Source organism: Juglans regia, chromosome 3, assembly GCF_001411555.2.
Source record: "Juglans regia cultivar Chandler chromosome 3, Walnut 2.0, whole genome shotgun sequence".
Taxonomy (NCBI): domain Eukaryota; kingdom Viridiplantae; phylum Streptophyta; class Magnoliopsida; order Fagales; family Juglandaceae; genus Juglans; species Juglans regia.
The window spans coordinates 15,672,546-15,693,670 of record NC_049903.1 but is presented as its reverse complement, the minus strand read 5'-3'; the positions used below and the strand labels follow the sequence as shown (position 1 = coordinate 15,693,670).

The following is a 21,125-nucleotide window of genomic DNA, read 5'->3' as shown; positions in this document are numbered from 1 at the left end:
CTTTCATACGTATCTCATGAATAAATGCAAAATGTATACTGAGATTGTTTTTCACTTTTTTTTTTTTTAAAAAAACAACATGCACATTTTTTTACAAACCAACTTTAGTTCATTTTTTTTATGCAAATCTAGTACAGGAACTTCGCTTACCTTGACTTCTTAGCTTTCAAAAGTTTTCTTCAAAAGTGCCGAACAAAAATATTAATCTTCACCCATAAAATAATCACGTAATTTTCGTAAATTTTCAGTCGATCACATACTTCAATATCTAAGCCTAAAATGTTAGAATAACCTATTTTAAATTCCTCAAACCTAAAATCCTCATACCCTCAAAATGGCATCATTTCCCAAAACCATCGGTATCCACTTAATCGAATTCGTACTGAACAAGAATTTAATTGAACAAGTATTATGATAATTACGGAACTCAATAAATACTAATATTAAAATATCCAAAATTCCAAGAACCTATTACAACTTGATAGGATACTTTAACTACCTAATAAAAAATCTTATAAAATGCGTCATAAAAAACTCCTCTCTTAAAAATGGGTTTACCAAACCCATTTTTTTTTAGTTAACAATATTATTAAAAATATCATCTACACAAATACAATATTTCATGAGGCTTAAAACAAAAAAACCCATTTGACATAAACTCAAATAGATCTCTCATTCGAAAATAGGAATCTGGAACATACACTAAGGGTAAACTGGTAATAACACTCAACTATCAGGTTAATAACTTATATATATATATATATTTATATATATAACTCATATGAACAAAACTAAAGGAACAAAACACACGGACTTGCGGCTACAGGGACTTACTCCAAGGAGACCGAGGCAAGCGTGGAGGAGTACAGCGCAACAGGGTTGGCTGGCGGGACCGTGGGGGTGCGACTGAAGTGCAGAGATGCCGTCGAGCTGGGTTGAGCACTAGTGAAGAAGAGAGGGCGAGGTGAGCGAGCGAGAGGCAGAGAGAGCAAAGCCAAAAATGAGAATTGCAGCGAGGGAGGTTAGTGGCTTACCAAGAGGTCGAGGTGGCGCGCGGCAGATTGAGGGAGGTGCGACGACAGCTGGCAGCATGGGTTGGCAGGTTGGTGGCACACGGATGAAGGAAATCTCCTCTATTTCTTGGTGTTACAACAAGGGAGGGAGTCTTAATCGACAGCTGAGAAACCGGATGTGGAACTCGGAGAGACAGTGGCGCACGGCAGGGGGATGAACTCCGAGTGACTGAGGTACCGGCGTGGGCTTCGTTTGGTGGGACTACAGTACGTGGATTGGCTTGGTGGCGGCAGTTCACTGGTTGCTAACCGAGGTCCACGGTTTGGTGTTTACGGGGGAGTGATGGCTGGTGCGCGTGCGATGTGGCCTGCCTGCAGTTGACAGTGAGACGCGGAGACTCAGACAAGTTGAGTGGCTGAGAGCATGAAGAGATATTAGCAGCACTAAAACTAGGTCAAGGATGCATAACATATATATAAGCTATAAGAAGTAAAGGGTAAAAACTTAGAGGGAAGAGGGATGAACGGCATGCATGAAAATGGAAGGCGGATGTGACACTGCGCGACGTTAAATCTGGAGATGTTTCACGGGCCTGGGCTTGACAGTGGGCTAGCTCTTACACTCTCTGTGGATCATATTATCAATGTGCAAATAGTCACTGTTAGTGGATCGATCCTTGATAGAAGATCCATGGGAGAGGATGTGTTTTGGGCCATTAGAGGAGGTGGTGGAGCAAGATTTGGAGTCATTCTTTCGTGGACAATAAAGTTGGTACGGGTTCCGTCCATAATGACAGTGTTCAACGTTAAAAGGACATTGGAACAGAATGTAACGGATGTTGTTTATCGTTGGCAGCAGGTTGCAGATAAACTACCAAAAGACCTCTTCATAAGGGCATTGCCACAAGCAGTGAATGAAAGTCAGGAAGGCAAGAAGACGATGCAAGTTTCTTTCATTGGACACTTTTTGGGAAAATCTGAAAGTCTTATCCCTTTGATGAATGTGATGTTTCCCAAACTAAGATTGCAGCAAGGTGACAGCAGTGAAATGACATGGATTGAGTCAACTCTTTTTTGGGCAGATTTCCCCATCGAAACTCCCACGAGTGGTTTACTCTGGCCATCCAAGGCAGATTTCTTCTTCAAAAGCAAGTCTGATTATGTGATGGAACCAATTCCAAAGACTGGTTTAGAATCCATATGGAAGTTATTGATTGAAATAGGGGAAAAGGATGCAATGGAATCCTTACGGAGGAAGAATGAGTGAGATTTCGGAATCAGAGACTCCATTTCCGCATAGGGCTGGAAACATATTCAAGATACAACATTTCGTGTTGTGGGTGGAAGAAGGAACAGAGACCATGAACCATTACCTAAAATTTTCAAGAACCCTGTACAAGGCGATGACACCATAAGTATCAAAGTCTACAAGGGAGGCTTTTCTCAACTATAGAGATCTTGACATCGGTATTGCCAGTTCAAGCAATAATCGTACAATCCTTATTGACAGTGCACGAGTGTATTGGAGTGTCACGGGTGCTTGGGGGCTAGGCCTTGAAGAGGAAGGAAGGGAATACGGGGTTGCTGTTGAGGGAGGTGGGATACTAGCATCTCAGAATGCGGGAGAAGGGAAGGCTTGGAACTGAAGGGGGTTGAGTTGCTGTTATAACTACTTTTTGAATAAAAGAGGGAAGTTAGTTACTTAAGTGAACGGTGCACTTTGGATTAATTGGTGTAGTGTCGTTTAATTTGCATGATTGTGTGTTTTAAGCCTTAAGTGAAACGGTGAGTTTTGCCTTAAGGGTTGTAGTGTGCATTTTATGAGTCAGTCATGGTCGTTTAAGGCCATCTTCATGCTCTGCAGGTATAAAACCAGAGCAGACCAGTTGTAATTGCTCATTGATTGTTCATTGGAATTTAATACAATTTGGAGGTTGGGAATTCCTCGAAAATTCCCTGTCAAGATTCACGAATGGAGTCTTGCATTTGAGCATAATTTCGTGTACAGGAGACTCATTCTTTTGTGAGGGATCTATGCATTGGAAGATATTGATTGCTGTAGTGTTCTTGTTAAGCAGATACATTACAAGTGGTATCAGTAGTAGTCGATCCTTGCAGTAGCAGCCTAATGGCGGAAGGGACGCGCGCAACACTGAAAGTTCAATTTGAGGAATCTCAAAGGCAGCAGGGAATGATGCAGCAGCAGCTAGAACAAAATCAACAAGAAATTTCTGGAATAACTGAAAGGTTAGAACAAGTTTCAGATTTGTTGAGATCTGTAGTTGATTCTGTAAATGTTATGTCTCGTAGAGATAGAGAAGTGTCTAATGATACTGGAATGACGAGGAGCGAGGAGTTTTTTAGAGAAATATTAGGTTGGACTTTCCACACTTTAGTGGCAGTGATCCTGCAGGGTGGACCTTTAAGGCCAATCAATACTTTGATTGTTTTCAAGTACCTTTCCATCAGAAATTAATGGTGGCTTCGCACCATATGGAAGGTGAGGCATTGGTGTGGTACCAAAGTGCCTTTGAATCAAGACAGTTTAATTCATGGGAGACCTTAGTGGTAGCAATGCAAGGAAGGTTCGGACCTTCAGCATTTGATGATCCAATGGAGGCCTTAACCAGATTAAGACAAACTACTTCTGTTAGTTTGTATACATCACAATTTGAGGCCTTGTCCAATAGGCTCAAAGGCTTGTCTGACAAACATAAGATGAGCTGCTTTATTAGTGGACTCAAGGATGACATTCGAATACCTGTAAAAATGTTTAATCCACTAAACCTTGGAGCTGCATTTAGCCTGGCTAAGCTGCAAGAGGAACATGTGCTATCCTCAAGAAAGTCTTGGAGACAAAATAGCCATTTTGCTGAGAAATGGCCTCTTAATAGTGTGGGGATGACTGATCTCGCTAATAATGGTCCAAAGAATGTGTTTCCTATGAGAAGGGTGAATTCATCTTATATGGATGAAAAAAGGAAAAAAGACCTATGTTTCCACTGTGAGGAAAAGTGGAATCCTAATCATGTATGTAAAAATCCGAGGGTTTATTTCTTGCATGGGGAACCTAGTGATATGCAAGAGGTAATTGATAATGAGGATGAAGTGGTGCCTCAATCTCTACAGAGTTCTAAAGAACTGGTTCTGAAGGGGGTGGAGGAACTTGAAGTCTCGATTCATGCCATTTCTGATTGCATCAACAGTAATGCCATGAAGCTCCTGGGTACCATAGGCTCATTTTCTGTTGAGATCCTTGTAGACTCAAGAAGTACTCACAACTTCCTAGATCCTTTGGTGGTAGAAGCAGCAAAATTGCGAGTAATGGAAGATGGAGCCCTTCAGGTGAAGTAGCTGATGGTACTAGCATAGTCAGCCAAGGCAAATGTGAGGAAATGATTAAGGTCCAAGGAACTAAGTTTCTAGTTCCTTTCCATGTTCTGACTCTTGGAGGCTGTGACATTGTTTTAGGGGTTCAATGGCTTAAAACATTGGGTCCTATTCAATGGGATTTTACAAATATGTCTATGCAGTTTGAGATTGCTGGTCAGAAACTGTTTTTGCAAGGGTTGTTGTCTGAACAGGTTTAGGTTGATGCTGGGATTCGCATGCTTAAATCTTCCTTCATTGGTCAGCAAGGTTGGCTTCTGCAACTTGTAGCAGTTCAGCCTAAGTTGGAGCCAACACAGACTCTACCAACAGTTGAAGAGATAGTAAACCAGTTTCAGTCTGTATTCGAGGAACCAGTTGGGTTGCCTCCTCCTCGGGCCTTTGACCATCGAATTATCTTGAAGGAAGGAACTCCTCCAATTTCTGTGAGACCTTACAGGTACCCCCATTACCAAAAAATAGAAATAGAAAAAATTGTTAAAGATTTGTTGTTAAATGGGGTGATTCGACCAAGCCAAAGTCCATTTTCTTCACCTGTTCTCTTGGTAAAGAAAGCTGATGGCACATGGAGAATGTGCATGGACTATAGAGCTCTCAATCAAGAAACTGTTAAGGACAAGTTTCCAATCCCTGTGATAGATGAGCTCTTGGATGAGTTGTATGGGGCAAGGTATTTTTCTAAACTTGATTTAAGATCAGGTTATCACCAAATACGAGTAAGGGAAGATGACATTCCTAAGACAACCTTTAGACCTCATGAAGGCCATTATGAGTTCTTAGTAATGCCCTTTGGGCTTACTAATGCACCAGCCACCTTTCAAGGTTTAATGAATCATGTCTTTAAACCTTTCCTTCGAAAGTTTGTCTTGGTTTTCTTTGATGATATCTTGGTTTACAGCCAAGATTTATTTCAGCATTTGGAACATTTGAAAACAGTGTTATCTGTTTTACAGCAACAGACTTTGTTTGCCAAAAAGTCTAAGTGTAAGTTTGGGGTTATGGAAGTTGACTACTTAGGCCATATAATTTCTGCAGAAGGTGTAAGAGCAGACCCTACCAAAATCTCAGCCATGATGGAGTGGCCTGTTCCTAAAATAGTGAAGGCCTTGAGAGGGTTTTTAGGCTTAACTGGTTATTATAGGAAATTCATCAAAGGTTATGGTTCAATAGCTGCCCCATTGACCATGTTATTGAAGAAGAATTCCTTTGTGTGGTGTGAAGAGGCTAAGAAGGCTTTTTTGCAACTTAAGCATGCTGTAGCTCACCCTCCAGTCTTGAAGCTGCCAGATTTCTCTCAAGCATTTCTCATTGAATGTGATGCTTCTGGAGTAGGGTTGGGAGCTATGTTGATGCAAAACAGCCAGCCCATAGCCTATTTTAGTAAAGCTCTCAAGGGTAAAGCTCTCCTCTTATCAACTTATGAAAAAGAGCTTTTAGCACTTGTAAGTGCAGTTGGGAAATGGAGGTCTTACTTGCTTGGTCAGCCATTTAAGATTAAAACTGACCAGCAAGCTTTGGAGCACTTGTTGGAGCAGAAGATAGCCATAGAAGCACAACACAAATGGATCTCTAAGCTCATGGGATATGATTTTCAACTTGAGTACAAAAGAGGTAAAGATAACAAGGTAGCTGATGCACTTTCAAGAAAGATGGAAGAGGATTCCGCTGTTTTAGCACTCATTTCATTCCCTACTCCTGTTTGGATTACTGAATTGAAGCAAAGTTACTCAGAATCACCCCACATTCTTCAGATCATTGCGGCTCTAGGGAAAGGGGAACAAGTTCCAGAAGCATTCTCCTTGCAACAAGGTCTTTTACTCAGAAAGGGCAGACTAATGATTGTTCTTGGTTCATCATTTCAGAAGAAAGTATTGCAATACATCTATTACAGCCCAGTGGCAGGCCATGTGGGCTACCATAAAACCTTGCACAGAGCTAGAATGGATTTTTTTTGGCCTGGCATGAGGAGGGATATCAGGAAATTAGTTAAGGAGTGTCAAGTCTGTCAAGTTAACAAGTCAGAAAATGTGCTGCCAGCAGGTTTACTTCAACCCTTGCCCATTCCTCAGAACCCTTGGCTTGATATTGCCATGGATTTTATTGAGGGCCTCCCAAGTTCTAATGGAAGCACTGTTATTCTTACAGTGGTGGATAGATTGACCAAGTTTGGTCATTTCTTTTCCTTATCTCATCCATACACTGCAGCTAAGGTGGCAGAGAAATTTTTTTCTGGAGTTTTCAAGTTTCATGGGTTACCTAAAACAATTGTCTCCGATCGTGATGTGGTGTTCACAAGTTTGTTTTGGCAAGAACTCTTCAAGATGCAGGGCACAACCTTGACTATGAGCTCAGCTTACCATCCTCAATCTGATGGTCAAGCTGAGGCTTTGAACAAGGCTGTTGAAGCTTACTTAAGGGCTTATAGTGCTTCTAAGCCCAAGAGTTGGACTACTTGGCTTCCTATGGCTGAATGGCATTACAATACCTCTGTGCATACCTCTACAGGGATTTCTCCATTTCAAGCCTTGTATGGAATGCCTCCACCAAGAATACTGTCTTATGTAGCTGGTACCACTACTAATGAAGCAGTAGATCAACACTTGAGGAATCGTGAGCAAGTCTTATCTTTGTTGAAAGAGAACTTAAGCAAAGCTCAGAATAGAATGAAGATGTATGCTGACAAGGGGAGATCCGAGAGATCTTTTGTGGAGGGTGATTGGGTGTTTCTCAAACTTCAACCTTATAGACAAAAATCAGTAGCCATGAGACATAACATGAAGCTTGCTCCTCGATATTATGGTCCCTTTCAAGTCATTCAGAAAATTGGGACAGTTGCTTATAAGTTGAGTTTGCCTCCTACATAAAAAATTCATCCAGTTTTCCATGTTTCTTGCCTTAAAAAGAAACTAGGGGATGAAATTACCCCTTTACCCACTTTGCCTCCAGTTGATGGAGAGGGTGCTGTCCAACCTGAGCCTGAACAGATTCTGGAAAGGCGTATGAAGAAGATAGCAGGTCGTGCTGTCACTGAAGTCTTGATTAAATGGGTGGGAGCTGCTGTGGAGGATAATTCTTGGGAACTGTTATACAAGTTAAGGTCTGTCTATCCTCACTTGATAGGCACTGTCTTATGAAGGTCACGGGTGCCTTGGGGGCAAGGCCTTGAAGAGGAGGAGATTGTCACGGGTGCTTGGGGGCTAGGCCTTGAAGAGGAAGGAAGGGAATACGGGGTTGCTGTTGAGGGAGGTGGGATACTAGCATCTCAGAATGCGGGAGAAGGGAAGGCTTGGAACTGAAGGGTGTTGAGTTGCTGTTATAACTACTTTTTGAATAAAAGAGGGAAGTTAGTTACTTAAGTGAAACGATGCACTTTGGATTAATTGGTGTAGTGTCGTTTAATTTGCATGATTGTGTGTTTTGAGCCTTAAGTGAAACGGTGAGTTTTGCCTTAAGGGTTGTAGTGTGCGTTTTATGAGTCAGTCATGGTCGTTTAAGGCCATCTTCATGCTCTGCGGGTATAAAACCAGAGCAGACCAGTTGTAATTGCTCATTGATTGTTCATTGGAATTTAATACAATTTGGAGGTTGGGAATTCCTCGAAAATTCCCTGTCAAGATTCACGAATGGAATCTTGCATTTGAGCATAATTTCGTGTAAGGGAGACTCATTCTTTTGTGAGGGATCTGTGCATTGGAAGATATTGATTGCTGTAGTGTTCTTGTTAAGCAGATACATTACAGGGAGTAAGTATTTCAAGGGCAATCTAGATAGGTTGATGCGTGCGGAAACAAGCATTGATCCCTCCAATTTCAATTCATAAATGAACAAAGCATTCCGCCCAACCCTTCCAATCCTGCCTTGAGCCTTTAGGCGGTTTCCAGACCATGGACATGAACTTGTTAAACTAAATGAACATGTTTCACAAAATAATAAAATTTCATGGCTGGCTTAATTTTAGAGGAAAAATGCTAGGGAGACCGTTTTGGGCCCCCGTCTTTTTTTTTTTTTTTTAGTTTTTGTTTAATAATATTGTGAATTTTTTTAAAAAAAATATATGAAATTGTTAAAAAAATCATGTGAAAAAAATAATTTTAATTTTTTGTTTTTTTTTTCACATTATTTTTGAACACTTTTAAATGTTTTTAAAAAAAGAAAAAAATTCACAATATGATTAAACAATATTTTCTTAATCACCAAGTCAAAAAACAAAAAAAATAAAAATAAAAAGCTTAAAATCAACAGGAACCCAAAACGGGCTCCCTAGCATTTCCCATTTTAGAGTTATATGAAAAAAATAACATTTCCCTTCTCATGATTGTTTTTCTCTCCCATTACCTGCACAAAATAATTTATGTGGTTAGATCGAGAATTAAATGGAAAAGGACTCAATTATCCTGAACAATCCCTTCAAGTAATGCAAGAAATAGCCTTTAGATGACAACCAAGAAATAGAAGGAAGATCAAACTAAATTGGGTGCATGGAAACCATTGATATATAAAAGCATTAATTATATCAATAAAGAAATCGATTGGGTTGGACCACGCAAACTTGTACAAGAGAGTATTCTCAGACTTATAATTTGGCTAAGATCATAAACATGGCTTTTAATGTGACTACTGATGACGAGCTAAAGATTTGAAAAAACAATAGGGATAAGGTTGAATTGGAAAATAAATTAAGTGGGGCTGTGAAATGAAATTGTAGGAAGCTCATATGATCATAATGCAACATATTCAATTGGCCGGTCCCACAATAGTCAGAATTACATGAATATTGTCCCAATAAACACTCAAAATTACATGAATATTGTCCCAATAAACACTCAAGATTACGTGGGTACTAACGCATGAAAGTAAAAGACTAATGACTAAAGAATTTTAGAAAATACTCTTTAAGATTTAGGGTTAAGTACCAAATTATACATCTTATACGTGGTTTGCTCTAAAGTTAAATTGGTCCCTGTGATTTCTATTCAACTTTTTATAGCACCTATGTGATTTGTAAAATCATTACCAAGTTCGTTTCTATAGAAAAATTTACTACACTTTTCACATGGCAATACTCTTACATACCGCCATGCATGTGTATTCCGTTAAGTTAAATGAACGAACACTACAACACAATTTGTCTTTTGTGACAAAAGAATCCGTCACAAAAAATTGCCAAAATGTCACTAAAGATATTTGGTGACGGTTTGAAACCGTCACCATGACCTCACCTAATATGCATCATAGAAAATAATTGGTGATGGTTCACTGTTGAACCTTCACTAAAATTATTTTAACTGACGGTTGAGGTGTTCCGTTTGATTGAATGTTCGAACGTTCCATTTTTTTGTGACAATTGAGATTTGTCACAGAAAGTAACATTCAGACGTCCAATTGAACGTTCGAACAGCAACCCGACCGACTGGCGTTTGAATGACAGAAGTTGACATTCGTTGATTATAGTTCGAACGTTTATGCGTCCGAACGTTAACTACAATAAACGTTCAAATTTCTGCTCGTACGTTAACATACCAATGTTCAAACGTAACGGGTTTAACGTTCGGACTTTATTTCGAATGTAAATAAAGGAGCATTCGAATGCATGTGGTACATTTGGAGGTTTGTTCAAACATTAATCGTTTAATCATTTGAATATTTTGTTCATTTGAGGGTCAGTACCTTCGAACGTAGAGGCCTACGTTCAAATGTTACTATACAATTTTATGTGTTCACGTTCAAACATTGTTCGAATGTGAACCAACATTCAAACGTTTTTAATTTACATTTGAACGTACAGATCATAAATACTAATTTCATAAATTTTAAAAACATACCAATTGTATCATATTACATACCATTAATTAACAACTAACAATGTCTTATAAAATTTTAAAATTAGATATTAAAACTAGTTATATACCTTGATAAAATTTATTTCTTCTTTTTTCTCGCCCACCGCGATTCTGTTGCAACGACATAACATGCTCCATTTGCACCATCATCTCCCGTTGTACTTGCTATTGGACTTCACTGCATATTCTTTCCTCCTGGTCTCTCTGTTAGTCACTAAATAAGACTGAAGTTCTAAGAGAGACTCTAACTCTTGCTATCTCGACCTCATATACTCATTCTCATGCCATGCAGCTTCTAAATCTTTGGTAAGATTATTAATTTGTGAAGTCGATGAGGTTGAGGAGGATGGATATCTATACTTGATAAATCGTCCCAAACCTCTTGCCATACTAGATTACGGCCCGAGCACTTGCATGAATATGTCTATGTCACAAGGAGAGGATTCTCCAGAAGCCGACTGCATCTCTATCATTTTTTCCTGCAATTTGAAAGGTAATGATCGTTAATAAGTAACGCATTCAAAGAAATAGAAATAAAAAATAAATTATTCACATGTTGCATAACTTATTTAACAAAATTAACATTTTTTACATAATTATCTACAGCGACCGGATTCATCCACTCACTATACTCATTAGTGTGAGCAGTAACATAAACATGAATGAGGGAAAATTTTTCAAAATTATCACGTTTCTAACAAAGCGACATTAGCAATTTTAAAAAGATAATGTTAGTACTTAAATAAAAGAATATTAGAAAAATAAATGAATTATATAATTTTTTAATTACTTTTTTTTCAACAAGATGGTGAAATGACCTTGAACCGGCATAATAGTGGACAGTCAGAGCAGATCTATTATGTGCATATGTAGAATTCAAGTGCTACAAAATATATTAAGAATGTTAATTGTAATATGTATACATATAATATATAGAACGAATATGAATGTAAATAATTAAAAGATATAAATGTAAAATACATAATAATCTAGAAATGTGAAAATATCACAACACTTTTTGCAATCATCTAACTTCATCTGCAAGAAAGGAGACTCCGCAGTCTCTTCTAACGTCTCAAACTTCTTGAAGTCGTCATGACATCGTCTCTTGTGACGTCGGAATAGTGTAGCCATCTACTCATTCACGGTTCTCAACTCCTCGCTACGGCCAAAGTCGAGGTCAAAGTCATATTAATAAGTGAATCAGGTAAAAAATATGATATACTAATCTAGATGAAAAAAATGTACTCTCAAAGTAAACTCACTAGCACACAACTTGGAATGTGCTACTTAATCTCATTCAGAACATCTCGCCATGAGCACACATAAAATGGAGCATTAGTTTGAACTACTGTGCCAATATAGGAGGAAAGCGTGACTACACTATCATCCACTCCTCCAGTGGAATTATCAGGAATGGTGATCTCGTGTTTTCCATACCTTCTATTTTTCTCAAGAGAGATGCCACGTGTATAGCCACGACCGCAACGTGCAGATGCATCAACAACATGATAATAGTATAATTATAGTTATATAGTTATTGGGACAAAAGTATTAACTATATAATTAATTATCAACGATAGTATTTCCTTACTGGTAGGTGTCGACTGGTTGTTGTTTTCTTACGTGTTAACATGATCTTCAGAAGCAGATTCCTCGAGTGGGGAGTCTTCAATGGGTTCGAGATTTGGACTTGGCAGAAGCACATTTCTTCATTGTCGTTTTGGTGACATCCTTTAAAATAATTAATTATTTGAAAGAAAATTAATTAGAAGAAATTATGAAAATTCAAAATATTTTAAAGTCACTTATATGAATAAAATATTTTGTATTTTTATTCTTCATCTTCGGATGTATTTGCCATGCTTGTTTCAGAATCTCCCTCAATAACATCTTCATCATCATCATGCACCTCTTCTTCGTCCTCCTTATCCACCTCTTGCTCGGATTCTAATTCGTCTTCATCTTCTGACTCTTTTTCTTCTTCTTCTTCCTCCTCACTTACTTGAATTGAATGATCATTTAATATGAACGGGTCGAGATGGACGGGTGAGACATCATCTCTACACAAGGGGAGCAACTCGAGTGTGATACCACGTATTTACGTGTATTTTGACTAAGTAAATTATTGCATTTATTAAGATTATGAGCTTTCTTGTTTTAAATTTTATACGATTTACGTTATATTATTTTAAGACTTTTAATTGTTAATTCAATGTGTTTTCTTGTTATTAATTATTGTTCATTATTTAAATTGCTCTTTATTCTAAATTATTTATTTCTTGGATTTAATTATTTTATTTTCATTTAAGCACTACGTTTAAATTATTTTATTTAACTTTCTGTTTTGAAATCTTTTTCATCGGATCATTTGTGTGATCCAAGATATGGGGATTGGACCTCATTTCTTTTCCTTTCTTTTTCTTTTTCCTCTTTTCTTTTTTCCCTTTTCTCTTTTTCTTCTTTCTTTTTCTTCCCTTTCTTTTTTCTCCCCTGCTTCTCTCCCCGACACCTTCCTTCTCTCCCCCGTTCGTTTTTCTCCTCCACCCACAGCGCTGTCGTCCGTCGTCCGCCGCCCATTGCCATCACCGCCCCCCCTTCATCTCCCCATCGGCTAGTTACCACATCCCTTCGTTCTCAGCCCCTCTCGTTTCGCCTTTAGCCCCAACGCACAACTCTAAGTTGCGGCACCCATTGAGCTCGAACACCGCCGTCGCGCCACCTCCGGCCACCATTTCTTCATCACATCTTCCTTGACCCCTAGCAACCTAACCAACCCATCCCCAGCTCCGATCTGACACCAGTGAAATCCATCCAAATCCATTTCTGTTTTGGGATTTTTGACTTCAACCGCCCTCTACGCCGCCACCCACGGCCAACCTCCACCACCATTAGTTTCATCGACATCCCTAAGCCCTTCCCTACTAATCTCGAGTCTTAGTTTGTCCTTGTTCAAAAGTGGATTTTTGAGACCTACGGTCTAGTGCATTTTGCATTGTTCTGTTGTTGTGTCGCCACCTCTTGCACCTTCATGATTCTTCGAAAATTCTTATATAGCTCTGTAAGTATTTTGCCAAATAACTTTTGAGATTTAAATGTATTTTTACTCTTACTCATTTATTTATTGTGATTGGTTGGTTGTGTCGGATTGAGTCCGAGGAGTAAGGGGGTCGGTTGGATTGGAGGATGAAGTTGTGTGATTGGATTATGTTGGGTTTTGTTGGTTGTTGAATATTTGTGTTATGTCATATACAATGCATCTGCACGCATGTTCTTGTTTGTAAATGGAAACTGGGTTTTCGTGTAATTGCATTCGTGTTCATGTGTTTATTAAAAACTGGATTTTCATGTGAGAGAAAGGAAAGAGACTGTCGGGATGGTGGTAAGTAGGGATGGTGGTAGAGTCCCGCGTGTGATTCCTGCCTACGATGCACGCGGTAGGGATGGTGGTAGAGTCCCGCCTGTGATTCCCGCTTACGGTACATGCGGTAGGGATGGTGCTATAGTCCTGCCTGTGATTTCCGCCTATAGTGTTTGATATGTACTTATTGTTTGGAAAGGAACTGTAGGGATGGTGCTAAGAATGGATGGTGGTAGAGTTCCGCCTGTGATTCCTGCTTATAGTGCAAGCGGTATGGATAGTGGTGAGCAGCGATGGTGGTAGAGGCCCGCCTGTGATTCCCGCCAATGCTGCATGTGGTAGGGATGGTAGTAAGTAGGGATGGTGGTATAGTTCCGCCTGCGATTCCCACCTACAGTGTCCGATAAATGGTTAGTTTTTGTGTGAATCATTTTCTGGGAAAATGACGGATTATATTTTTGGGCCAAAATGGGGTTTTGGTGTGTGTTGGAAAACATTCATTTCGGGGAAATGATATTTTGGGTCTGATGCATATTTCATCATGTTGATGCATATTGGTTGCATTAATGCATTTTTATCTCGTGGGTTGTTTAGATTATTACTTACTTGCGGTACCGTTTTATGATACCGTAGATTTTGATGCAGATGAGGACGAAGAGTCCGAGGGATCGGCTCCGTGAAGTGAATGACATGTGGTTGCTTTTGGATTTTGAGATTTGTTTCCCTTTAGTTTATGTATTCAGCTTTCTACTTTATTTTATGGATAACTATATAACTTTTTAAAGGCAATTTATTTTGAATATTTGTATTAAACAATTCTAGTACTTAGTCGACATACTTAAATTATCCGCTGTGTTTTTGTTGTACACTTTCTGCATGTACACACACTTGGCACTTATCGTTAGGATGCGTGACCCGTGTTGTTATCATCCTGACGTCACGATTTCCATGTTGCCGTATGAGGGGATGGGGGTGTCACAGGTGGTATCAGAGCAGCTTGACTTTGGATAAAACCATATGTCCCATAGGTACAGTACCAAAAAGTTTTAATGTTGCGATTTGAAATTATTTTGTTTGAAGAATATTATTTTAATGGTTTTAATTTATTGTATGTTTTATTATTTTGTTGGTTTTATTGTATTTTATTTAATGTTATCTTGTTGTATTTTAAATTTATTTTGCTATAGTTATATCTTAATTTGTTTTGAGTTGAAAGTGGGGTTAAGGGTTACGCTATGGCAGGAAAATGGTACTACCGAGAATGTCATTGTTAGGTATAAATATTTAGTGTAGTAGGCTTGAACTTTTATGGACTTGGTATCCTTTTGTAATCTTGTGGCATGAAGGGAACAACTTGGTTTGGGTGATCTTTTTAGGGAGTAGGATAATTGAGGTTTTAGATTTCGTGGAGACTAGAAATGAGGCTTTGAATAGGAGGTTGTAAGTTCAACAAACTCAGGATAGATTTACGAGAATTTCACCAAACGTTGAAGGTTTTGGAGACTTTAGGAAAGTATTTATTATCATTTATTGTTTAGATTTCGAAAGCTTCGGGACTCGATTATTTTATTATTGGATATAAGTTCATCGATCTTATAGATTTTGGAAAATGATTCTTTTAAAATTGAAAGTTTTTGAATTGCAAATTTGAAGGATTGCTTTGTAATAAGATTTAAGTTTTTAATTACGTAGGCTTGGTGTGCTAGGTTGATTTATTTGGGAAATTGATTAGTCAATTACCATTAAATGGGGTTGATCGAAGTTGTGTTATTGATATAGGGATTTTCAAGGGGATTATTTCTTTGAGGATTGAAGATATTTATCTAGTTTGGATAATGATTGTTATTAGTTCGAGGTTATAGCGGCAGGTTTTGGGATTTAAGCCATATCGAATTTAAGGATAATAGTTGGTGCAGATTCATGAAGGAATTCTTGGTGATTTTGAGGAAAGTGTGTAATAATTCATGGTTTTAGGAGATTAAGAATTTTCTACCTCTGGTAAGAGTTTTTGGTTAGTAGGTGTTGAGCTACCTCGTACTCAATGGTGTTATTTTGTGATATAATTAAGGATTCAAACCTTGTGTTGATCTTAAGGAATTAGTGGTGATTTGAAATTTTGAGATGATACTTGTAATTAGATATTAAACTTTTCGTGGGGCGGATTTAGGATATGATTCTTGTTGATTTTGAGGGAATAGGTCTGGATGACGAAAATGCTTATTGATGGTTAACTTTGGAAGTGGCTAATAGGTTACTAGCTTGAAGAATACAATGAAGGTTTGGAAGTTATAGCATAGGAGTCGATTGAGGTTAGCACAGATTATTGTATGGAGCTATTAATCATTGAAAATTACTGGAGGTTGTATTAAGGTTCTTTTGGAAAAGGAGATTTTGGATAATATAGCCGCCCTGGGAATACTGGGCGTGATTTGTCACTAAGAGACTAGTGCGAGTATGATGGAATTGCCTATAGGAGTAGACTTGGGAGAGTATTACTAATGCTTATTTGAAAGTTGTTGATGGTATGTTTGTCTTAAGCGTGTTCTGGGTTGTATCTTGTATCCTGCTTTGGCATTAATGCTTTACCTTGCAAATTTCGAGGTTGAAATTTTATTTTAAAGGGGGAGGATGTGATACCCAGTATTTATATGTATTTTGACTAAGTAAATTATTGCATTTATTAAAATTATGAGCTTTCTTGTTTTAAATTTTATATGATTTGTTATATTATTTTAAGATTTTTAATTGTTAATTCAATGTGTTTTCTTGTTATTAATTATTGTTCATTATTTAAATTGCTCTTTATTCTGAATTATTTATTGTTGGATTTAATTATTTTATTTTCATTTATGCACTACATTTAAATTATTTTATTTAACTTGCTGTTTTGTTTCATCTGATCATTTGTGTGACCCAAGATGTGAGGACTGGACCTCATTTCTTTCCCTTTTTTTTTCCTTTTTCCTCTTTTCTTTTTTTCCTTTTTGTCTTTTTCTTCTTTCTTTTTCTTCCTTTTCTTTTTCCTCCCAAGCTTTTCTCCCCGCGCACGCGACACCTTCTTTCTCTCCCCCGTTCGTTTTTCTCCTCCACCCATAGCACCGTCGTGCGCCACCCATTGCCATCACCGCCCCTCCCATTCATCTCCCCATTGGTCGGCGACCTCACCCCTTCGTTCTAAGCCCCTTTCGTGCCGTCGTCAGCCGCCATGCACAGCTCTATGCCGTGGCACCCATTGAGCTCGCGCCACCGTCGCGCCACCTTCAGCCACCATTTCTTCACCACATCTTCTTTGACCGCCTAGCAACCTAACCCACCCATCCCCAGCTCCGATCCGATACCGGTGAAGTCCATCCAAATCCATTTCTGTTTTGGGCTTTTTGGACTTCAACCGCCCTCTACGCCGCCCCCCACGGCCAACCTCCACCACCATTAGCTTCATCGACATCCCTAAGCCCTTCCCTATTAAGCTCGAGTCTCAGTTTGTCCCTATTCAAAAGGGAGTTTTTGAGACCCACGGCCTAGTGCATTTTGCACTGTACCGTTGTTGTGTTGCCACCTCTTGCACCTCCGTGGTCCTTCGAAAATTATTATATTGCACTGTAAGTATTTTCCCAAATAACTTTTGAGATTTAAATGTATTTTTGCACTAACTCATTTATTTACTGTGATTGGTTGGTTGTGCCATACTGAGTCCGAGGAGTAAGGGGGTCGGTTGGATTGGAGGATGAAGTTGTGTGATTGGATTATGTTGGGTTTTGTTGGCTGTTGAATATTTGTGTTATGTCATATACAATGCATATGGACGCATGTTCATGTTTGTAAATAAAAACTGGGTTTTCTTATAATAGCAATTATGTTCATGTGTTTATTGAAAACTGAATTTTCATGTGAAAGAAAGGAAAGAGACTTTAAGGATGGTGGTAAGCAGGAAATGTGGTAGAGTCCCACCTGTGATTCCCGTCGAAGGTGCACGCAATAGGGATGGTGGTAGAGTCCCGCATGTGATTCCTGCTTACGGTGCATGCGGTAGGGATGGTGGTATAGTCCCACCTGTGATTCCCGCCTATAGTGCTCTGATATGTACTCATTGTGTGAAAGGAACTGTAGGGATGGTTGTGGCGCCCCCGACCCCCATGTAAGGAAAACACGGGGAATCGAGACGCCGGGATGATGACAACACGGTCACACATCCCAACGAAAGTGCCAAGTGTGTGTACATGCAACGGTGTACAACAACAACACAGCGGATTAGTCAACTAAGTACCAGAATTTAAATACAAGTAAACATCAGTAAAGTTTTAAAAGCAGTTATACAGTCATCCAAAATAAAGTTAACACATGTCCCAAAAATACAAAGGGTAAAATTCAATAACAATAAACAGTGATCCCAGATCACTCCTCGGGCGGAGCCGTCTCCTCAGGCTCACCCTCCTCCTCCACATCTGCATCAAAATCTGCGTTACCACAGAATGGTACCGCAGGTAAGTATAACCCAAAAATATACTCAGGAATATAAAATGCATTAATACCACCAACATGCATGCATATGAAGAAATATGCATTTTCCTCAAAATATCATTTTCCCCGAAAATGATTAATTTATCAACACACGCCAAAATCCCATTTGGCCCAAAATAATCCGTAAAACATTTTCCCAGAAAATGATTTACACAAAATCCAACTCACACTATTTTCCCAGAAAATAGTCCATTTAATCCGTCAATACCCTATGCACCATGGCCTCCCCTAGGGACCATCCGCACGTCCTGGCTTCGTAGCGATGCCCAGTTCCGCGCCCAGCGCGTACATGGCCGAGCACCCACTACGCAACGAGCGATGCCCAGTTCCGCGCCCAGCGCGTACATGGCCAGACATCCTCTAGTCCCCGCCAGCAGAAGGACCACGGAGTCGGCACGAATCTCTCGTCCGATCCCATTGTCGCCCAGCGACAATCCAGGGGACGTTACTCAGTTTATTCCGCTCCCGAGTAACCAGAGGAGCTCCACCGAGATAATGCCCCATCTCGGCTTGGGGTCGTGATACGCACGCACCCAAATTCCATTCTCACATGAAAACCCAGTTTTCATAAACACATGAACATGAATGCAATACACGAAAACCCAGTTTTCCTTTACAAACATGATCATGCATGAAATAATGATATGCACATGTACCAACACAAATCCACATTCCTCAATAACCAATAACCAATCCAATCAAACCAACCCAAACAACTCCAATCATAAATCCATCCGACCCCCGTACTCCTCGGACTCAGTCCGGCATGCCAAAAAAATACAGTGAAATGCGTTAGTGCAAAAATACATAAAATTCATGAGAATACTTTGGAGAAATACTTACAGCGCTATATGATAATTTCCGGAGGATCACGAAGCTGAAAAAGGCGACGTCTGAGCAACACCACAGTGTAAAATACACTGTGGCCGTGGGTCACAAATACCCACTTTTCAACGGAGACAAACGAAGACCCCAAAATGATAGGGTAGGGCCTAGAGAGGTCGGTGAAGCCAATGGTGGTGGTGGTTTGCCGTGGATGACGGCGCAAATGGTGGTTTAAGGCCAAAAATGCCGAAATCGGAGATGGACTTGGTTGTGCTTCACCGGTGATGGATCGGAGCCGGGGTTGGGTCCATTGGGTTGCCAAGAGGTCGGGGATGAAGTGGTAGGAAGATGGTGGCCAATGGTGGCGCGACGGCGGCGCGCGAAGGAAATGAAGCCACGGCAGGGTGTTGCGCGTGGAGGCTAATGGCGGCGAGATAGGGGCTGAGATTCACGGGGAAGGGTCGCCGGCCGATGGGGAGGGGAACGGAAGGGGCGGTGTTGGTCACGGGAGGCGCACGGCGGCGCTGGGTGGAAGAGAAAGAAACGGACGGAAGAGAGAGGGAGGGGGCTGGGCTTCGCGCGCGCGGGAAAGGAAAATACTGGGAGAAGAAAAAGAAAAGAAAGAAAAGAAAAGGAGGAAAAGAAAAATAGGGGAAAAGAAATGAGGTCCAATCCTCATAACTTGGGTCACGAAAATGATCCAACGGAAACGATTTTAAAACCACAAATTAAATAAAATAATTTAAACGTAATGGTAAAGTCAAATTGAAATAATTAAATCTCACAGTAATTAATTTAAATATTAAAAGCAATTTAAATGCACAACATTAAATAAATATTAAGAAAGCACATAAAAATAATTTTCACCAAATTAACAAATTAAAAATCCTAAAAATAACCCAATTAAAATCCAGTAATTTTAAAACAAAAGAATAATTTTTTGAATAACATAAAAATAATCATTCAATAAAAATACACTAAAATACGGGGTATTACAATGGTGGTAAGCAGGGATAGTGATAGAGTCTCGCCTGTCATTCCCGCTTATGGTGCCCGTGGTAGGGATGGTGGTTAGCCGGTATGATGGAAGAGTCTTACCTGTGATTCCCGCCTACAGTGCACGTGGTAGGGATGGTGGTATAGTCCCACTTGCGATTCCCGCTGACAATGTCTGATAAATGGTTGGTTTTTGTGTGAATCATTTTCTAGGAAAATGACGGATTATATTTTTGGGCCAAAATGGAGTTTTGGTGTGTGTTGGAAAACATTCATTTTCGGGGAAACGATATTTTGGGTCTGATACATATTTCATCACATGCATGCATGTTGGTTGCATTAATGCATTTTTATCTCGTGGATTGTTTGGATTATTACTTACCTGCAGTATCGTTTTATGGTACCGTAGATTTTGATGCAGATGAGGACGAAGAGCCTGAGGGATCAGATCTGTGAAGGGAAGGACATGTGGTTGCTTTTGGATTATGGGATTTGTTTCCCTTTTTTTATGTATTCAGCTTTCTACTTTATTTTACTGATAACTGTATAACTTTTTAAAGGCAATTTATTTTGAATATTTGTATTAAACAATTTTGGTACTTAGTCGACATACTTAAATTATCCACTGTGTTTTTGTTGTACACTTTCTGTATGTACACACACTTGGCACTTATTGTTGGAATGCATGACCCGTGTTGTCATCATCCCGACGTCACGATTCCCACGTTGCCGTACGAGGGGGTCGGGGCGTCACATCAAGTGCATCGAGGTCAACAAAGAAGTTAATACCTTCTCCATCTTCCTGATTTGCCACTAGAATTGGAGTATCGTCTTCATCTCCACTATTCTCTTAATCTGCTCTCATTTCTGCTTTATATATATTTTGAGGGACAAATTTTTGTACAACTCGCCAAGTTATCTCTCCACTATCTTCATCAGCACTTTTCATTTGATCAATCAAGTAATAGACTTGGGTAGCTTGACAAGCCAATACGAATGCATCATCTTCGTACCATTTAGATGTAGTATTGACACTCGTAAAGTGATTATCCCTATGTGTTGAAACCCGACCACAGCCTAGATCCCACAAATTATTTTTAAAGACATATGTTACAGACAAACCCAGATACTTCAATCCGATAATATCACGTATGACACCATAATAGTCAATATTATATATTC

At 39.4% G+C, this 21,125-nt stretch overlaps 1 pseudogene; it reads left to right on the top strand.

Annotated features, from left to right (window-relative positions):
• LOC108985406 overlaps positions 1-21,125 on the top strand; it is a 44,274-nt pseudogene that overhangs the window by 1,612 nt on the left and 21,537 nt on the right.